Below are 18,617 nucleotides of genomic sequence, written 5' to 3'. Positions count from 1 at the left end.
ATTTCTTTTAGGGGGATGGTCTTGATCACTGCCTCCTGTACAATGTTGTGAACCTCCGTCCATAGTTCTTCAGGCACTTTGTCTATCAGATCTAATTCCTTGAATCTATTTGGCACTTCCACTGTGTAATCATAAGGGATTTGATTTAGGTCATACCTGAATGGCCTGGTGAATGGTCTAGCCATTTACTATCACAGTAATCCAAGTCTATGCCCCAACCAGTAATGCTGAAGAAGCTGAAGTTGAACGGTTCTGTGAAGACCTATAAGACCTTCTGGAACTAACATCCAAAAAAGATATCCTTTCATCATAGGGGACTGGAATGCAAAAGTAGGAAGTCAAGAGATACTTGGAGTAACCGGCAAGTTTGGCATTGGAGTACAAAATGAAGCAGGGAAAAGGCTAACAGAGTTTTAACAACAAACACCCTCTTCCAACAACACAAGAGAAGACTCTACATTTGGACATCACCAGATGGCAAATATTGAAATCAGACTGATTATATTCTCTGCAGCCAAAGATGGAGAAGCTCTATACAGTCAACAAAAACAAGACTGGGAGCTGACTGTGGCTCAGATCATGATCTCCTTATTGCAAGAGGTTATACTGGGAGAAACTAGATGAAAGGGATACAGGATCTTTCTGTATTATTTCTTGCAAATGCAGGTCTACAATTATGGTAAGATAATTTTTAAAAAGGTGAAAAATTATTCTGAAATACAGTTCTTAAAGTATTTTTAAAAACACATTTATGATATAGTAACATATGCCTTTCTTTATTAACACATTTAAAAAGATACAGCAACAAATCTTAGAACTACCATGACAGTGATAAACATAAATTATATTTTTAAGATACCTGTGATAAGATCCTGCTAATACTACTACTGTTTGGTCGCTTACAGTCATAATCAAACATGTTAATTTTGTCAGAGGTTAATGAAAATAAAGGGCTTTCCCAGGTGATGGTAGTGGTGAAGAACCCACATGCCAGTACAGGAGACGTAAGAGATGTGGGTTCAATCCCTGATTTAGGAAGATCCCCTGCAGAAGGGCGGGGCAACCTACTCCAGTATTCTTGCCTGGAGAATCCCATGGACAGAGGAGCCTGGCAGGCTACAGTCCCTGGGGTCTCACAGAGTCAGACACGACTGAAGCAGCTTAGCATGCACAAATTGAAAATAAAAATGTAAATTTTCTTCCTATCAAAATTCAGGTTCCCTCCCTGAGTCATATCGCGGGCCCCCGAGTTAAGTTCTCCAGCTCTGCTTAAAATGACAGCTTCTTCCTCTGTTTCACAAGCTGTAATGAACACAGAGGGTAAAGCGTAGTAGTGGAAGCATCTGTGGACGACGTGGTGGTCACACTGCACTGGTCATGGCGGCGTGGGGCATTTTTGAAATGTCAATTCATGCTTCCCCATATTGACTTTCCCTTTACTCAAGTAGCCAGAATTTACAAAAAGTCTCAATTTTCCTTGTTCTTTAAGTACAGGAGTTTGAGGATGTTAAGGTTCTCTTTCTGCCCTTCATCAAACTAAAAAATTATTCCCCAGGCTGGGGAGATGAGGGGCCTGAGGGAAGCCCATCACTCTAGACACTAGATGACCCTGGGCTCTGCTTCCCCATCAGAGACCTGGGGTTTGTGGGATCAAAGGAAAGAGGAACATGGCACATTGTGGGTCTAAGGTGAGCACAGCTACAGGCAGCCCCATCCCACTCCTGAGCTTGGCACAGATGCAACAAAATGAGGTACTCAGTGAACTGCCAGGCCTGAAGGTGCTGGTGGACCATCCTGAGTGTGGACATATAGGGCTGGTGACCAACTGGGAGGCAGGCAGATGTCTAAGTGGAGGCCTGTATGGCCAGATTCCACCAAGAACCATGTGGCACAGTGCTTGCCTTGGCACTGACTGAGTCTCCTAGACCTGATGCAATTCTGGGCAAAGGGTGACCCTCACACTGGCTGATATTTATTTTCCATTATCCTGTGGAATGCAGTCACAAAACAGCAAATAAGTTGTTCTAGAAAATATGATGACACTTTCTTGTGTACTGAGCTTGTGTTCAAGAGCTGGTGGCACTTTCAGAATCCAAGGGCACACCTTCTGCAGCAGGTGCCCCTGCTGGTGCTCCAAGACCCCACCCTTACTTATACCCACTCGGTATACACTGGCTGGCTCCCAGCTGGCAACACCCACTATGCTGTGTCTGAGGGCTTGCTCTGGCTAACAAAGCCTGTTTCACCTCTGCTTCCTCATCAGTGCCGTCTGCCAGAAGTTCCAAGGAAATAATGCTCTCACCCCCTCAAGAGTCCTCAGCAATCGCCGGGCCAGAAGTTCCAGAGAACTAAAACATCCCACCCCATCAAGGGTCCGCAACCAATGACTGGGCCAGAAGTTCCAGGGATACAACACTTCCTACCACCTCAAGAGCCCTCAACTAGGGACTTCCCTGCTGGTCCAGTAGCTAAGACTGTGCTCCCAATGCAGGACAGCAGTGCCTTGAGAGCCTCTTGGACTGCAAGGAGATCCAACCAGTCCATCCTAAAGGAAATCAGTCCTAAATATTCATTGGAAGGACTGATGCTAAAGCTGAAACTCCAATACCTTGTCCACCTGATGCAAAAAACTGACTCATTTGAAAAGACACTGATCCTGGGAAAGACTGAAGGCAGAAGGAGAAGGGGACAACAGAGGATGAGGTGGGTGGATGGCATCACCGACTCGATCAACTTGAGTAAGCTCCAGGAGTTGGTGATGGACAGGGAAGCCTGGTGTGCTGAAGTCCATGGGGTCACAAAGAGTCGGACACGACTGAGCGACTGAACTGAACTGGGTTAGATCCCTTGTCTGGGAACAAAATCCCACATACTGCAAAGGGGATAAAGATCCCCTTTGCCACAGCTAACCCTGGCACAGACAAATATACTTGAAAAAAAAATAGCCACCAGTAACCCTCAGGTGAATGGTCTGTACTGTTATCCTGAATTTCCCCAATGGGATTACATGACCTCCCCTCCCCTGTCCCACTTCCCCACTACCCTGCCTGTGTTTCCACCTCCCAAATAAACTACTATTTGAACCACATGACACTGCCAATGGCTGACCTTCTTTGCTGTATGTTTAAAAAGTGAATGCAACTTTATAAAACTGAAACTAAAATCTACACTCTAATCCCTGCCTCTGGGTATGCTAAGACATTTATGTATTACATACTCCATCTAAGAACTGTCCCCTTGAGCTGCCCCCAAGCCCTCTCTGCAGTGGGTCAACGGGAGGAAACTGCTGAACCAAATTCAGGGGAATGATCCCCTGGGAGCTGGAGAGGCCCTGTGTGCCTCCTCTGGTTCACAGGAGAGGTGAGGTAAACAACACAGAGGCTGCTTCAGGTTGGGAATATGCTCCCCCCAGATAGTACATATCACAGTGGGAAGTGTGGCCACAAAATGAGGAAACCGTGAGATAAGGAAATGCCGTGATTGGAAATGTGATGAAATGTTTGGAAGCTGAAACCCTGGGTGTGGAGTGAAAATCTGCAAAAAGGAATATCTGTATGAACTCAGGACGGTGACCGTAAAAAGTTCCAGGGCCCTATTTGGCCTGATCCCAGGCCTCCGTTCTAGAGAATTCAATCCCTAGGAGGGGGAGGGGGAGGGCTCTGGGCATATAAATGGGCTGGAAAACACCTTGGCCGAGTCTGAATCCCAAACATAACATAGCATGTTAGCCACCCAGCAAAATTAATCTGCCTCCATGGCTCAGAGAGTGTAGGGATCACCCCACTAGACAGTAGAGCAGGAGCAGAACTTGGACTAGAAGCCAGGCCTGTTTCTCTCCAAGCAGATACTTTTGCCTGTAACCCAACAGGAAATGCATTTTACCCAGCAAGCGACTACACAAGTTTCATAAAAAAATAAATGCCCTGACAATCCGTAACGCATTTTGATATTTTCAGTTTTATTCTGTTTCATATTTCTAAAATGCTGGAGAGAACACATTAAGCGATTTCACAACTCACTTCTGGGTGGTGACCCACAGTTTGAAATACTGCCCTTGAATGTATCCAGAAATAAAAGTATGTGGACAGGAATTCTAGGCTTTTCCTAAATACTGTGTATTTACCGTCAGCCTCCATGTCCCATCCAAGGCTGCAGAGAATACTGGGCTAGGCCCGGAAATTAAAATTCTGCAAAGTGACACAGAGAACTTGTGCTTGCCAAGGAGGAAGAGGGGATGGATGGGTCATTTGGGATTAGCAGGTGCAAACTAGTATAGATAAACAATGAGGTCCTGGTGTATATACAGCATAGGGAACTATATTCAACATCCTGTGATAAACCATAAGGGAAAAGAATATGAAAAAGAATGTATTAATATATATGAAAACGAGTATCTATGTAACTACGCACTTTGCTATATAGCAGAAGTTAACACAACATTGTAAATCAACTATACTTCAATAAAGTAAAATTTTAAAAGTAAAATATAAAATTCTGTAAGGTGAAAGTGGTTCCTGTCTCCTAATCCAGTGATTCAAACCAGGCATTGCCACTGCTTTCACATTCTTTGCCACATCTCATACCACCTGTACTATGAATTATTGTATGAATATTCTAAATCAACTCATCACTTTTTAAAACTTAAATACTCACACTAGCCTTGTCTTATGGAAATCAAAGGTTTGAAGGTACTCCCTAATGCAAAATAAAACACAAATGATGAAAATAAAACACGCCTTCTGTGTTTCACATTAAATTCCAGAACTACTGGCTCTGCCTGTCCTGCACCTTTCACAAGAAAATAATCCAGCCTTGTATAGCTCGAGCTGTCCTTAACCCCTATGAAAGCTTTGTCCTTCCAGACAGACAGTCCACCTCCCCAATGTTAATCAGCACCGTCATCATGGCTAACGACATTTAAACTATTCAATCTTCACACCGGCCCTGTGACTTGGTCAGGTCACTCCCTTTTATAGATGAGGAAGCTGGTATGGAGAGATGAGGCAGACTTTGTCCATAGTTAGGATGTTTTGAACCCAGGTCATCTGAAAGCAGAGCCAATGTGCCTAACTGCCCCCACTCTGAAGGTGCCCATCCCCAATGTCGGCCCTACTGTTGCCTCTTACAGGATACCATCCTGGACTACGCGTCCCATAATATTGTTCTGCCTCTGTTACCAAAGCACTCACTTCTTGCCTATTTAACTCACTTGGAGGTCAATCATAAACTGCTTGGATAGGCTGCCTCTACCAGGCTGGGAGCTTCTTCAAAGGATGGCAACATCTTATTCTTCTATGTATCTCTGTGTCCAATAGCCTGTCTGAAGCATCAGAGGCCTTCACTGTCTCTTGGACCCTATGATCTTTCCTTGTTATTTAACAAACACTCAGCACTCTTTGCAATTTACCAGCTCACAGGCTGGTTTCCAGTGAAGCCCTGGCAACCGTCAGAGGGAAAGGAAGACAAGTCAGAGACACAGAATGAAGGGGTCTTAACCTGTGGTCCACAGATCCCCACTGGACCCATGCCTAGGATACAGGTCTCTGAACTTAAGTGGAACAAGATCACACCCTTATTGTCACTGGCCTCTGATGGAAATTCAGTATTTCCTTCTTATGGAATCTGACCTGTGACTCAGTCACTAGCCAAGTTTCATTTCACATCACCATTGCAGCAGATATCACAAAATACACCCATCACTTCCTAAAAATTTTGGTTTTCAGACCCACAGTTGAATCTTGTATTTAAGATGTCAGTAAAGAAACACATGTATAGCACATACCATGCCACAGTTGGGAAAAAATAGCTTAGCATATGTATTTCTACTGGCATTTCTTGGCAATTTCAAAAGGATCAGTAATCTGATGTTTTTATTTTATACTTTTAAAAACATTATTTTGAGATAGGCCCATAGGTTTCACCAGGCTGCCAGTGGAAACCATGGTCCAAAAAAATTAAGAGCTGGGTTTGAGTTCAAACCTTAGTTCTGCCATTTACAAAACAAGTTACCTGGGCCTCAGTCCCTTCATCAGTAGAATGGGGATTACTACTTACCTTATTGGATTAGCATCTAGCACCTGAATAAAACTGATTCCAAAACCAGCCTAGACTGCCTGGTGAGGCACACAAAGCCTGGGCATAGTGGAGCCCTCAGCTGCCCACCTCTCCTGTCACAGAAGCCATTTGTCCCCCTCGGTGTGGTTGAGACCAGCTCCCTCTGGCTGGACTAAGGGCTAACATCAGACCCTTCTTAGATGCTCTATCCCCATTCTGAGCTCAGAATCTGCACCCCACTCCCCAAATTGGCTGACATAATGAGGCTCACAGGAGGGGCCAGTCACCTCCCTCTTTTAAGCACTGACATGCATTTCCACATTTGTCCACTGGGCGGGGCTGGTTCACACCCTCAATCTGTCAGCAAGACCAGGGGCGCCTCCAGAACACTTCCGCTGGGACCATCTCACTATCCAGCCCTGGCTTCCCTCCGTTCACTGTCCCTTCCCACCCCCACCCCCTTCCCCAAGGGAAACTGTCTTACAGAAACGTGCTCCCTCTGTGCTCCTTTCCAGTAACGTACTGCTCTTAGAATGGTGGTGACTATTCTGACTTTTAATACCATAGATTAGCTTTGCTGGGCTTTTTAAGTTTATTTAAATGTTGTTCAGCCACTCAGTTGTGTCCAACTCTTTGCAACCCCATGGCATACATTTTGAAATGGAAACCCACTCTAGCATTCTTGCCTGGGAAATCCCGCGGGCAGAGGACCCCTATGTCCATGGGGTCGCATAGAGTTGGGACACCACTGAGCAACAAACACATACTAAATATATTCTTTTGTGTTTGGTTTCTTTTGTTCCATATTATGCTTGTGAGATTGTATGCAGTTGTATTTCATCCATTCTCACTGCCCTATAGGTTCTACTGAGTGGATATTCAATAATTTATTTTTCCATGTATCTGTTGACTTGGCATTTGAATAGAGTCCAGTTTAGGGTTCTGCTTTGTGGTTGCTCCCTGGAGGGTGGCATCCATGCTTCCACCCAACCAAAATTGGTTTGGAGCTGGGGATTAATGATGCAATACACTCACAAGAGAATCTGAAAGATTAATCACACAGTAAAGCTTTCTGGGGACAGCAGGGTCCATACTCAAACCAGCATGTTTGGCTTGAGCAGAAGAGGCAAGTGGCTCTAGTTTTTAACAGTGGGTGGAGAGAGGGGGATCAGGGATGAAGACACCCTCTCCTACTGGCTGGAGTTTGAGTAGTCTTCCCTTGCTACTCATGCCAAGGAAGCAAGTATCTAGCTTTTCTTATTGGCATGTCCAGGAGTGGAGTGAAAAGGAAAAGAGGAAGGATGGGGCTTGCAGGCTATCATGGTTAAATATCAAAAATGGAATCAGACTCTTTTTTTTACAGTTATTATTAGTACTGCTGTAACATTCTTGTACAAGCCTTTTGGCAAACATATCACACATTTCTAATGAGTGGGTGTCTCTAGGACTGCAATTGCTGGGGAATATGTTTGTCTTGGGTAAATACTGCCAAGCAACTTTTCAAAGTGATTATACCAAATTACGATCCCTTCAACAATATTTATGGCTGTACCAGTTTGTTTATCCACTCTGCAGCTGAGGGACATTTGGTTTGTTCCCATTTGGGGGGGGGGGGGGGATTACAAATAAAGCTGCTGCAAACATTCATATGCAGGTTTTGGGGTAAACACAGGTTTTCATTTCTTTTGGGTAAAAACTAGGAATGGGACAGCTGGGCTGTATGGTAAGTCTATGTTGTGCTCTGTGAGAAACCAGGCAGACTGTTTTCCAAGGTGGCTGTACCATTTTGCACCTCCACCAGCAAAGTATGTGAGTTCACACTGCTCCACAATCTGAGTACTCAAATTGGTCAGTCTTTACTTTTAGTTATTCTATTAAGTGTGGAGCAGTATTTAATTGTGGTATTGAGTTGTATTTCCTTAAGAACTAATGACATTGAACATATATGGATGACTATATATGTTGTCATCCATATATGTCCTTTGGTGAAGTGTCTTTTCAAATCTTTTGTCCATTTTTAAAGCTGAGCTGTTTTCTTACTATTAATTACAGCGGGCTCTCTGTTTATCTTGGATACAAGTTCTTTATCAGGCAGATGGTTTGCAAATATTTCCTCCTAGTTTGTGACTTGTGTTCTTGTTATCATAACAGCGCCTTTTGAATAGCAGTAGTTCTTAATTTTAGTGAAGTACAAACAACTTTTTCTTTTACAGATTGTGCTTTTTGGTCCTACCTAAGAAATCTTTGCCTACCTTCAAGTCACAAAGATTTCTAGAAATTTCATAATTTCAGGTTTTACATTTAGGCCTGTGATTGATGAGCCTATATTAGCAAACTTCAGAAGGTATTTGAAAAAGGGTCTGATAATGGATACACTGAAAGAGGTCAGAGTTTATTTCCAGTAAAACACTGAAGATAGATTAGGAGGGCCATAGTTTCTGTGTATAGAGTCAAAAGTTAAGATTTTTTGCTAATTCAGAATTTATCTTTCAGAAAAAAATGGCAAGAAGTTCTAGGGATGATGGGGGCTGCTTTCCTTTCTGGATCCTCCCTTTGATAGATGTATCACCTTTATATAGTATAATATTTATGTGAAAGTGAAAGTGAAGTCGTGTCCGACTCTGCGACCCCATGGACTGTAGCCCACCAGGATCCTCTGTCCATGGGATTTTCCAGGCAAGAGTACTGGAGTGGGTTGCCATTTCCTTCTCCATAATATTTATGTAGTAGTCTACAAATATGCCCTTTCAGTCTATAAATAATTTCACAGTCTTTGTTTTGCTTCTCTGCTCATAAGAGGACCATTTGTTAAGCCATTCAAAAAGTTAAGAGTTGGGAGGGAGATTTGTTTAATGTAACATGACAAACAAACCCTAAGTAGCATAACAAATACAGAGAGAGTTCATTGTGTGATCAGGATAATTATTAATTTGCAATGAATAACTTTTAACAATCACCCACCAATGTCCAGGATCTACCTGAACCAACAGAAGAATTATTCATCTTATGGAGTGAAGAAACTGGGATACTTCTTTTATTTTATGGGTTATCTTCTTCTATCTACCTTGAGCCACAGTTAAAGTTCATGAGCTATTTTATTCTTCCTTTTACAGAAGCAATGACAACTCGTTGGTTTGGGAAGCCCCAATGGCATTAGTTGCAGTAGGCCTTGTTCTAGAATTCCCACTGGTTTTACAATGGACTTTTCAAGTTAAAAACCAAAACCCAGTTTCAAGGATTAGAAAAAGGACATAAAGCCAAATGTTTGTTAGTTCTCTATACTGCAAAGCAGCTAACCAGCAAAAATGCTGTGTCAGGGAGGATCCATGTTTTACTTAGGTAACCTTTAGGCAAGGGAAGTTTTTATAGCATCTATCACCTTGTGTACTGAAGGCAGGGTAAGCAGCAGTCAGCGGACTTTAGAGACAATGCTAAAGTCTGTGCGCTAACTACTGGGTAGCCATGGGTCACCAGTGCAAAAGACGTTTGACAGAGAAGCTATGGTGGAAAGGTGTGGCCAAGAGGCTCCTGAAACGCAGCAGCAAACTACAGTGGTAAAGTAGGTGAGGATTTAAGAATCCTACTACCAGCCCTGCAGTCTTTCATGCTCTAGACTTGAGGGTATTTACCTGGCAACTCCACACAGTCCCATACTCTTGTGGTCTTCACTCAGTCTATCTTGAATGCCACAAAGTAACCTCCTTTTCTTCCCAGGCTAAGACTTCTCAGGGCTCTGTGGTCTCTATGAATTACATCCAGATTTACTTTGTTCACTATCAGTTTTGATGCAGCTGTGGCCAGTCACGCTAGCATTCCTGAGCGTGGTCGAGGGCCCCACAGAGTCCTGTGGAGATGGCCAAGAGAACATCACAGGGCTCTTTCCATCTAGGTTCTTCATGGAAGTTCCTTTTCATGGACCTGTATCCTGCTGGAAAATACGCGTTATATGGATTCTATGGTGACCTGGGCTGCAGAGGACCCCAGGACATAGTTGAGAACCTGAAAATAGGAATGCAAAAGACAAGTAAGACAGCTCCCAGGGCTGTAGTGACACTACAGGTCGACAGGGCTTGAGTCTCAAGATCTGGTTGGTTGATGAACTGCAGCATTAGCATTCATTTTGATCCTCAAAAGGGCTTCAGGCCATGTAAAGCCTCCTTGTTGCTAAGTTTTGTTTAGTTTTGCTTAGTTCCATAGTGTTGCCACTAGATCACCAGAGCTTTGGAATTTGGAAGGGTGCCGGGAGCCGTTATGGGAGGTCCCGCCCGTGACGAGGTCATGAAGAAAATACCGGGCAGGCAAGGCCGTCCGAGACCCCATCCATGACGAGGTCATGAGGAAAATACCTGACAGGCAAGGCCGTCTAGGATAAGGGACCCTCCAGGTTGGCCTCGGCCTCTACCCTACCCTATATCCTCCCCCCTTTTCTGCTGTTGTTCTTATTTGCCCTGCTGCAGATTCTTGTGTTGCCTGCCGAGAGCTCTCCTGCTCCTCTTTCACTGAATAAAAAGACCAACTTAAAAGCTAATTAATAAATCTCCTGGACGCTGGTACCCTATGAAGGGGCCAGGGATGAAGGAAATGCTTCAATTCAATCCCTTTTGCTGGCATTCTGGCTTGTTTGATAAATGTGTGCTCTCATTGCACAAAATGCTCATGATTGTTCTAAACATCCTAAGCACAGTACACTAACAAAAGAAACTATTAAGCATAGGTCCCTCCGAGGGGTGAGAAAAGCCCCACAAATGTTATAGCCACAAATGTGCCTAATAAAAAATAGTTTAGATAGAGATTAGCTGGTGACTTCTTGCAGGTAATTAACTTTTGGACTAAAAGCCTGTTTTGTGCCCTATCTGCTGTTTTTGCAATCCTTTGCATTTCTGTTCTGTGAAAATGTAATCCTATCTAGTTCCCTTGGAGATGACACCTAATAGAAAGAAAATAGATTAACCACAAAAAAGACAGGATTGGCTACTGAAGTTGCTTAAAGCTGCACCAGGTGCAAACCATAAATTGTCAACAGGCCTGAAAGCCAAAAGATATTATACATAGAGATTAACCATTAAAAAGGCCCTAATAGGCACGGAGCCCTTTGGGGGGTGAGGAGGCCCTATTAGAAAATACAAAAAGTATTGTTTTGAGGGTGGTTATTGGATCAACGTTTGATTGATGTTAATGTGCTGAGGTTGTGCAGTGGAGGCTATTGTTGATATAGTTGGAGATCTAGTAAAATAGGGGTTTAGCCCTAGTGTAAACACAATAAGGTAATTGTTGATTTTGGCCAGGAATGCTGGACAGGGGCTGCCTCACCGGAGCCACAGGGTCTTTGTGTGTTAAACTTTTTGGATAAATTTGGCTGAGAATTTCTGCAGAAGGACTGTCTTTTGTGTTGACAGGGTTGTATTTCTATTATGTTGCAACTTGCTGTGCCATGAGACTGCCAATTTTCTGTTTTCTGCTAAGCTCAAGGCCAGAAGATAATGTACAAAAAATCTATGGGAAAAGACTCTCGTAAACAAAAAACATACAGAGCACACCTGGTTTCGTGAAGGACAAGCTGATGTAATGTTAAACTAAGTCTGTATGCTTATCTGCCCCTTAGAAATGTACCAACTTAGGGTATAAAGGCTACGGTGAAAAATAAAGCAACTGCCAGACTCTGCCGCATATCCTGGCCTGGTCTCTTTCTTTCTCTCCCACTCCTCCTAGCAGACTTGGCCCTATCAAGGCTGGTCCTACGTGTCTCTCTCTCGCCGACGCCGTTCATCCTGAGGGTTCCCCTGGAGTCTGCTGGGGCTGGACCCCGGCAGAAGGGATATGTGGTTTGTAATTTATAAAAACATGTTTGAAAAACTGTCTCATAAAATTGAGAACATTAGTCTGAGTTAGGTATCAATCTATCTTTTCCCAGAGAAGAATGCATCTTTGGAGTCCTTCTGACTATGGTAGGATCTTCCTTCCAGGAGGGGTTTCCTCAGGCTACTCAGAGAATAAGCCTAACAACTCAGATCCAGTGGATGACAACTGACACTTATATCATCTTTTTGGGGTGCTTCCCTCCATTACCAGTGACAGAAGAAGAAAAGTGCACTTAAGAAATAAACCAATAAATTGGGAAGTCCAGGTCAAGCCTAGCATTTTTTATTCTATCATGCTCCTTCATCTGACTATGCCCTAGGATGACAGCTCAGATAGGCAGGAAAGAGGAGGAGGGGCCTGGGACTACGTGTTGCCCATCCTAGTGGAGGCACAGGAGAGCAAGCTGCTAGTGTGTGGGCAGCCTTTTCTGTATGAGGCCCCATTTTCTAGGCTCTTCAGTAGTTCTTACATTGGAAAGTGACAAGGGGCTATAGACCAGAACAGGAAGCATATAAACATATTCATACAATGGCCAGTTTTGTCTCAAGCATTTCCCTTTATGTACTTCAACTTCTTTAACTCATAAAGCTTTCCTGGGAAGAAATTCATACTTATAAATCCAATACTCTAAACTTTAAATATTAGGAGGCTAAAGGCCTCCAAGTGTTCCAATATCAAGAATAATTTAATAAGATTTCACCTTAAAAAATGCACATTGCTCAAACATTTCAAACCAGTTACAAAGTTGTCATTCTACTAGATTGAGATCACCCTTACTGTGATAAATTTATAAAATATCAAATATCAAAGTAAGTAAGCCACTTACTTACTTCACACAAAAATGGTAATGCTAATGGGTCTTTTCCTCAACTATTCCTATGCTTTATTCTAAAGCTTTCCAGGTTAAAAAATACTTATGCACCTAAGGCAGACAGTTATCATACCAGTTTCTGCTAGCAGACTCTTGGGCTGGGAGGAGGAGAAGCTTATTTGAGAACCCATGGACAACACTAGACTCTGTATATGGTTATGTTAATCACTCCATAATGTCAAAGGGGTAATAATTGGATGAAATAGTATATAATATATAATATCTTGGATTTGCTTTAAAATACTCTAGGGGGAAAAAAAGTTAATATGAAAATATATACCTAAATACATAAATGTGGGCATGATCATCTAGTCCATTTCCCTGTGTTCAAGTTTTATTTTTTTTCCTATTTTTTTTAATTAACAAGCAAAATAATAATTAAAAAACAACAACACAACAACAAAAACCTTAAAGTTGGAACTGCAATAAGTCAAACTGCTGCTGGAGCACACAGATGTACCTGGGGTACATGCTCCCTCATTGCAAGGCAGGACCTTGCACATAACTGTGCATTTAGGTATGTAGGTGACCAGGAAGAGTCAAAGAGGTGGAAACCCCTGGAGAACAGAAAGCGTCAAAAGTTTTTCATCAGGCAATTCCACAGCGCTCTGCTCTTTTCCTCTTCTTTGCCTCTGTATCCTCTGTGGTTCCTATTCCAGCTGAACTTGTGACAATCCCAAATCGCTCCTTCCTCTTTTTCAGCTTTTTGTCATCCTCCGACTTTCTGGAGATTGAAGAGACATTCAAACCAAGCCTTTGAGCTCTTTCTTTTAGCTTATCCAGGTTAACCATAGGCTTGGTGTCAGATGACAGACCTTTTGATGGAACTGGAGAAATCCCAAATCTAGCTGCCCAGGCAGTTCTTACTCTCCAAACTCACATGTACATTGAATCGTTCAGCTCTCTTCTGCATCCTCTCAGTCTGTGGTATTTCAGATGTAATATTTACCACTTTTTTCTCTGCTGCCACATCAACAGTTTTTTCAGGAGGTTCTCCCTCTTTGACAGGCAGTTCTAAGGGCTTTGGTTCTTCTTCCTCTGTTTCATCTCCCAGTACATCTTCTTCATTTGCCTCCCCTTCAGCATGCTCTTCAACATGTGCCTGGAGCCTATTGATGAGATCTTGTTTTATTCCCTTGGTCTCCAAACCACGAGCAAGACACTCCTGCTTTAGTTCAGCAAGCTTCAGCTTATGAAGCTCCACCGTCTCAGTCGCCATCTTGTTACCCCTCCCTATTTTAATTTTATTTATTTTAAAATTTATTTTATCTATGTATTTTTCTCCCTTATTTTATTTGTTTTATTTTATTTTATTTGTGTATTTTTTTTCTCCCTAAAACTCCACAGCTCTTAGCCACATTGATTACTTGACTAAGTTTTGAAATTCTAAGATACATAAACATATATGTTTGTGAGGTAAATCGCTTCAGTTGTGCCTGACTCTTTGCAACTCTATGAACCGTAGTTCGCCAGGTTCCTCTGTCCATGGGATTCCCCAGGCACTAATACTGGAATGGACTGACATGCCCTTCTCCAGGTATCTTCCTGTCCCAGGGATTGAACCCGTGTCTCTTAGATCTCCTGTGTTGCAATTTCTTTACCATTAGCACCATCTGGGAAGCCCAAATATACATGTTTAGATATGGAAATACCTTTACATAAATATCTCTAGAGACCACTGAAGACCTAATGGAAATGTGCATTCTTTCATATTCATAGAAATATGCAACTTTGAGGATCTTGAAAATTAGATCCATTTGGATTTTGAATATTTTGCAAGGTTTTCTTCTGACTCAATGGCAGAACTTACAGATTCATGATACTACATTCCCTTTGAATCAGAAAATGTCTCCTAATTGCTATTTTTAACAGTTTCTGTATTCTTCATGACACTAATTACTTAATTAAATAATTAATTAGATGATAATATCAACACTACTGAGTAGTAAACTCAACGGTAATGTTCAACAGTGTTTCTACTTAAATTCTTGATTCTGTGATTGTATTTCCTTTACTTTTATACTGAAAATGTTGATTCCTAAAATAATACACATAATCACTACTATGTTTACTTATATCTAGCGCAAGAAAATAATTTAAAAATACAACATTAATATGGTCAATAAAGCTACAGGATTAAGTCTAATATTTTTTATGCAATTTCCTTTTTTTTAAACTGTCTCCCAAAGTGTCATTCTCATTAAGTATGTGTAGGCAAACCATGTTCTGGAGCTGCACTGTCCAATACAGAAGCCACCAGCCATATGTGGCTACTGAGCAATTGAACGTCCAAACTGAGAAGCGCTACATGTATAAATCACACACCAGATTTCAAAGACCTAGCACAATAAAAGAATGTAAATATCTCAGTCTTAAATCTCAAATAATTCTTAAATCAATAATTTAATATTGATAATATCCTGAAAATAATTCATTATTTGGGCCTTGACTGGCAAGCAGGACTCCTCCATGACTGGGACTCTAGTAGGCAGATGATGAAGAAACCACTCATTCATGCAGATGAAATTTGTCCTCCAGCACCCCCTACTGACAGAGTTCAACAGTGAGCCTGATGACAAGGAAGAAACATGATACCACAAGCAAAGCAGTGAAGGGTGGATTTGGAATAAGGAGATATTAAGTGACAACTGGCACACCTTCTCTAAGGAGGGCTTGCTCTTTTGCTTTCACGGACTTCTTAGAGGTACATAAAAGACAAAGGGTTTCACCAACAGCCTTAATGAGGTTTTGCAACCTCTGCTTGGGTGGCCACTTCCTTGTTTTCTCACAGATCTCTGACTCAGTCTGGCAATGTTGAGAGTTTCTTTGTTTGCCTTAAACATATTGCGAAATTATGGTCCCAGGATCAGGCTTGGAACTTCTGGGCCATCATCTGGTATCACCAATCCCAAATTATACAAAAGAGGGACCAAAATGTTTTACATTAATCTACTGAAAGGATGTTGGGAGTTCCCTTCCTGATCCAAACAGAAGCATCAATAGAACATTTATCTAACCTGCGGGGAAAGAGTGTACATCTGATTTTGAGGGGTCTGAGAGGAGGGGGTTACAGCGGTGGTCAAACAGATAGACCAACGGGTTTAACTTAACGATGCCTGCCAGAAGCAACAAAGCCTTTCTGAAAAGTAAGCCAGCCAAGGACAGAACTTAGGTACAGCACTGCCAGGAGTAGAAGGCAAGGGAGGAGAAGATAAAAGTAAGGCACGAAGGGATCTCATGAGCTTTGCTGCTTCATCCTACATGACACCTTCTGCTCTTCTTCCATGTGGCTCCTTATCCTGTTGACGAGGCCAGGCTGTCAGGGGTGGCAGAGTCACAGACAAAATTCCAAGGTAAGGTGTTTTCACTTGTAGGGACTATATTGCAGAAGAAAATATGGGAGAGAATGGGGTCATGGAAGATGAGCCTGTGGCCTGACTCCTCCTGCCTCTCCTCACGTTCCCTGGGGCACCTTATATTCGAGAGACCACCACTTCAAGCTTCTGCCATGTCCTGTCCTGTGTCCCTTTTGCCCCTTGGTTGGCACACAGGGAGGCGACTTAAAGAGGAAAGCCACGTTGAGGGAGGACAGAGTGCAAGGGGTTGATAGTCATGAGGGCTTTCTAGCCCCAACTCTGAAACTGACACATTGTAGGAATAAGGCCCCTCTGGGCCGCCGGGGTCTCTATCTGTAAAGTTAGAGCTGTTCCAACTCCAGGGCCCTATCAGAAAAGTCAAAGGATGAAAGAGGTGACAGAGCCAGGATTTGGGGAAAAGGTGAAGAGAAAAAACAGCTGACACAAAAGCCCTTGGTCTGATCTCCTGGTATTAGCACTGAGGAAGGTGACTCACTCTGGCCCACCCAGAACTGCCCATTATTCCTGGCCCACCACTCCCATTTTCTCCTCTGACCTCTTGGGAAGACAAATTCTGGTAAGTCATGGACATAAGACACAGCCTTAGTCATCAACTCAGTAGAAGCTACTAAGAGTCACATGGATCACTTATTTGCACTTTGTGAGCTAATCTTGTTCCAAAGCTGCATGAATTCTGCCACACCTATGTGGACACAGAGATGGTAATTTTCCTGTGCCTTGCCTCTACCAAAGCCCAGGTTTATATCCTTCTAGGTACTTTGCATTGATCAAACAGCATATCTTATACATTCAACCTCTGTAGCCCTGTCACCAACCCTCATCTCTTGTTCTCTCCATCCAAAGCTTGCCCATTCTTCCACCCTGTTTAAGTTGGTTATCCCCAGACCAGCTCTGTTGCTAATTCCACACTATCAGATGGCTTGATGTCCCTGCCCTCAAGACTGTTCTACCTCATAGTGTTCTGACTGCCTGTCAATAAATGTGTCTGTGGAGACTGTAACAAAGATATTACTCATTTAGTCAGGTATTATATACAGTGATGGGCCAGCCTTTACATTATCCTCCTGTTTTATTTAGTCCACACCACCAAAACGGTAGGTACTTCACAACATAATTTTATTTTCTAACACAATGCTATTTTCAGAGGTTTCTAGAGAAAGAGTTTACATTCTGGCTTGAAAAACTTCCTTCCTACACTGTATTCCTGACAAGAAACCTCCAGAAATACCCTAATTAGCCCCCAAAATCATTGGTCTTTAATCCTAAATTAGATGGAATAAAATATCTAACTGGCGTGTGGGATGAATTTACCTCTCCAAATCTCATATCCTCAGATCTTCCCAGAACATTCACATATAGGTGGGCTCTGGGAGAATAATAGGCCTCAGAAAATAATTCATTTTGTTTCCCCCAGAAGTGACCCCTGTACAGTCGACCTGGTCTGACTTTCCTTACCTAACATACTGTGACCTAGCCTAGTGAGATTAAAGTGTATGACTAGAACTCTTTTCCTTCCTTGTTGACTTTACACATATTCTTTCAGGTGTATAGATTATTTTATGAGGAAGACTAAACAGTGTATGGTAGCAAAAAAGCAATTCAGCTTCCCCTTACCACCCCAAATTAGCAAACAGCCATCATAAGTCCTGACTGGGGAGTGTTGGGCTTTCTCCCTGTGGGTGAGAGTATCCAAGTGGAGGCTGGGTGATCGGCGGCCAGAGGATTCTACACTGATTCACAGCTGGAAATCAGAAGTCCTGAGTGTTATTCCAACCTCATAACTCAATGAGTCTCTTTCCTATGCAGAGAGAGAGAGAGAGAGAGAAAGTGGAGAAGTCCAACCCCCACAGCACTTGTCTTGGCCCTTCAGCAGATCTTGGATTCAAGGTGTCTCGTGCAGATACACTGTCTTTTCATCTAAGTGATAGGTCCCCAGAGGCAGAGTGCACTGCCTTTCTTTATAGTGCCTTTATAGGACCTATAGTGCCTTTATAGGTCCCCAGAGGCAGAGTCCACTGCCTCTCTTTATAGTGCCTTTATAGGACCTATAGTGCCTTTATAGGTCCCCAGAGGCAGAGTCCACTGCCTCTCTTTATAGTGCCTTTATAGGACCTATAGTGCCTTTATAGGTCCCCAGAGGCAGAGTCCACTGCCTCTCTTTATAGTGCTTTTATAGGACCTATAGTGCCTTTATAGGACCTATAGTGCCTTTATAGGTCCCCAGAGGCAGAGTCCACTGCCTCTCTTTATAGTGCCTTTATAGGACCTATAGTGCCTTTATAGGTCCTCAGAGGCAGAGTCCACTGCCTCTCTTGACAGTACATAGCCTAGGGTTCACTGTTTAAAAGGTATTCAATGACACCCCCCAAATTCTCTCATCCTTTTAATGGCATGCTTTAAAGTTACTCCTGAATACTCCATATTCAGGGATATGGAGATACAGTGAAGACTTGGTC

At 42.7% G+C, this 18,617-nt stretch overlaps 1 protein-coding gene and 1 pseudogene across 1 annotated transcript in view; both read right to left on the bottom strand.

Moving 5' to 3' along the window:
* The window catches only part of GASK1A (golgi associated kinase 1A), a 152,165-nt gene that overhangs the window by 129,124 nt on the left and 4,424 nt on the right, over positions 1-18,617 (bottom strand). The window lies entirely within an intron of this gene.
* On the bottom strand, positions 13,325-14,013 carry LOC133046227 (SAP domain-containing ribonucleoprotein-like; annotated as a pseudogene).

The sequence above is a fragment of the Dama dama genome, chromosome 24 (genome assembly GCF_033118175.1).
Source record: "Dama dama isolate Ldn47 chromosome 24, ASM3311817v1, whole genome shotgun sequence".
Lineage (NCBI taxonomy): Eukaryota > Metazoa > Chordata > Mammalia > Artiodactyla > Cervidae > Dama > Dama dama.
The sequence above is the reverse complement of the archived record's forward strand: the minus strand, read 5'-3'. Positions and strand labels throughout refer to the sequence as shown.